This window comes from Tarenaya hassleriana, unplaced genomic scaffold (genome assembly GCF_000463585.1).
Source record: "Tarenaya hassleriana unplaced genomic scaffold, ASM46358v1 Cleome27, whole genome shotgun sequence".
Classification (NCBI taxonomy): domain Eukaryota; kingdom Viridiplantae; phylum Streptophyta; class Magnoliopsida; order Brassicales; family Cleomaceae; genus Tarenaya; species Tarenaya hassleriana.
Genome location: NW_010965946.1, coordinates 408,657 through 411,874, shown reverse-complemented (window position 1 = coordinate 411,874; position 3,218 = coordinate 408,657). Strand labels below are relative to the sequence as shown.

Sequence of the window (3,218 nt, the reverse complement as noted above, 5' to 3'; positions counted from 1 at the left end):
AACATCTATTTCGAAGGGGATTTGTCGAAGATTATTATATTTGGCGATTTCATGGAGAAGAAGTTCGGACAATCACAACGGGACAACATGTCTCGGCCGAGCAGAGGTATGATGTAGATGAAGATGTAAGAAATCCTTATGTTGAAATGGTGACAGATGCTTTTCCTGGGGCATTGGCTGAGCAAAACTCATCACAAGATCAGGAGGAGCCAAACGTCGAAACAAAACGGTTTTTCGACATGTTGGATATGGCAAATCATCCTATCTATGAAGGATGTAAAGAAGGTCAGTCACGTTTATCTCTTGCATCAAGATTGATGAGTATGAAAACGGATTACAATGTCACCGAAAGTTGCATGGATTCATTTTGTCAAACGTTGCGTGAATATTTACCTGAAAATAATGAAGCTCCAGAATCGTATTACGATACGAAGGCTATGTTGAAGAATTTGGGAATGTCTTATGAAAAGATTGATGTTTGCAAAAATGGTTGCATGCTGTATTGGGGTGAAGAAAAAGAATTGGTTAGGTGTAAATTCTGTGGGACTAACAGATACCGTCCGAGTAAGAATGTACGGAGACAAACTCCGTATAAAAAGATGTTCTATATGCCGGTATCGTACTGATTGAAGCGTTTGTATGAATCACAACAAACGGCTTCGCATATGAGATGGCATGCCTCGCATTCTACCGTTGATGGAGAAATGCAACATCCATCTGATGCTTTGGCGTGGAAAAACTTCAACATGGTATTTCCTCAATTCGCTGCTGAGCCTAGGAATGTGTATCTATGTTTGTGTACTGATGGATTTAGTCCGTACGAACAGTCTGGCATGCAGTATTCATTATGGCCAGTTATACTTTCTCCGTACAACTTACCACCTGAGATGTGCATGAAAAGAGAATTTATGTTTTTGACATTGTTGATTCCTGGGCCAGAACATCCGAAGAAGAGTTTAGATGTGTATTTACAGCCGCTCATTAAGGAGTTGAAGGATTTGTGGGACATTGGAGTCCCTGCTTACGACGTAAGTGTGAAACAAAATTTTACACTGAGAGAGGTTCTTCTTTGGACGATCAGTGATTTTCCGGCGTATGGCATGCTATCGGGATGGAGCACACATGGAAGACTTGCATGTCCGTTTTGCATGGAGAAAACAGAAGCGTTTCAGTTGAGACATGGGAGAAAGACGTGCTGGTTTGACTGTCATCGCAGATTTCTTCCAAGGAATCATCCATTCAGACAAAATCGTACGCTTTTTACCAAAGGTAAAATCGTTACAGAGGAAGAACCTGTTATGCAAACCGGAGAGCAAATTTATTCTGAGCGAATAAATAGTGGATATTTGGATGATTTGGAAGCTTCTGTGCATTGTGGAGGAAATTTTGGGCATAAGAAGTGCAAAGGATTTGGTGATTGGCATAACTGGTATAAGCGTAGTATTTTTTGGGATTTGCCTTACTGGAGTTCGCTAACGCTTCGACACAATCTGGATGTTATGCATATAGAGAAAAACTTTTTTGATAACATCATCAACACCGTTCTGAATGTGCCAGGGAGAAGTAAAGATAACCTCAACTCAAGGAAGGACTTGAAAGATATATGCAAGAGAAAAGAGTTAGAGTTGACACGTGATGGTCACGCACCTGTGCCGATATTCAGACTCACAAAACCAGGTAAAACGGTGTTGTTTAAATGGTTAAAAGAAGAGGTTAAATTCCCTGATGGATATGCATCCAAATTGGCGCGATGTGTTGATACTGATTCATTAAAACTTATGAAAATGAAGAGTCATAATTGCCATGTATTCATGCAAAGACTTATTCCTATTGCATTTGCGGAGCTATTGAAACCGAGTGTCCACGGAGCGTTATGCGGTATCAGCACATTCTTTCGAGATATATGTGCAAGATCTCTGAGAAGAAGTAATGTAGAGGTTTTGAAAGGCAACATTCCTGAGATACTTTGCGCATTGGAAAAGGTATTTCCACCTTCATTTTTTGATGTGATGGAACATTTACATATTCATTTACCAGATGAGGCGATATACGGTGGTCCAGTACAATTTAGATGGATGTATCCATTTGAGCGATTTTTTTTCCATCGTAAGAAGAAGGCTAAAAACAAAGCAGCAGTGGAAGGATCTATCGTCAAACAGTATTTGTTAGAGGAGATCTCCTACTTCAGTTCTTTCTATTTTGAATCTCATATTCAGACGAAGAAAAGGAGGGCTATCAACGAAGACGATAGAAGTTATCTCTACCACTATGATTCATGTTTCGGACTTATTCCCGAAAGTTTTCAGCCTACTGGACGCCTCGGAGGCAAATCTGAAGAATATTGATTAACTGTACAAGAGTACAATCACATCGCCACATATATACTGTTGAATTGTGAAGAACTTAAGCCATACGAAAGGTACACATTTTTTAATCTTAGATGTGATTAGAAATTAATTAATTACATATTTGCTAACAACATATTTTTAAGACTTTTTGACGAGGATGTTTTGGCAACATATCCTAACCTAAGTGGGGAGGAACTTGAAGGAATGAAGGAACAACATTATGCATCTTGGCTTCGAGACTACGTAAGTATTCTAGCTATATATATATATGTACGTGTATGTATTTGTGTATTAATTTAATTTTTATGCGCAGATTCAGTCATGCAGTGATAGAATTCCGGCATGGATCAGAGATATATCACATGGACCTGGAAGAAAAGTCATTTGCTGGCCGATAATGTTCACCCGAGGATACACGTTTCACACTTACGATCATGGAAAACATAAATCCACGTTCAATTACGGAGTTTGTATAAAAAGCGGGTCATCGGAAGATCCTGATTTCTTTGGGGTTCTTCGTCAGATTTTCCAACTCCAGTATCCAGGATTAGTCGGGTTGAAAACAATCATATTCAGATGTGATTGGTTTGATACAACGTCGGGACGCGACTCACAGAAAAATCGATGGGGAGGTTGATGGCTCGGATTTTATCTGGATTTTACATTAGTATGCCCCTGTTTTCTAAACGGTTTCCACACATTCTTAGGCATTTTTAGAGCCATTCTAGGGTTTTGGGTCTATTTCTCGACTTTGGCAGGAACCCCGGACATAATGCACAAATTCGGCGCGAATCGGAGAATACAGTTCATCTGGTCCGCCCCTGACCACCTACGGTCCGGCGGACCAGGAGAGTGCCACAAGTCCGCCCC

At 40.2% G+C, this 3,218-nt stretch overlaps 1 long non-coding RNA gene across 1 annotated transcript; it reads left to right on the top strand.

Moving 5' to 3' along the window:
• The first annotated feature begins 2,072 nt into the window (after positions 1-2,072).
• LOC104817152 lies at positions 2,073-2,706 on the top strand. Its single transcript, XR_772460.1, has 3 exons — positions 2,073-2,419; positions 2,492-2,591; positions 2,676-2,706. It is a non-coding gene; the product is annotated as an uncharacterized LOC104817152 (long non-coding RNA).
• Positions 2,707-3,218: the final 512 nt, after the last annotated feature.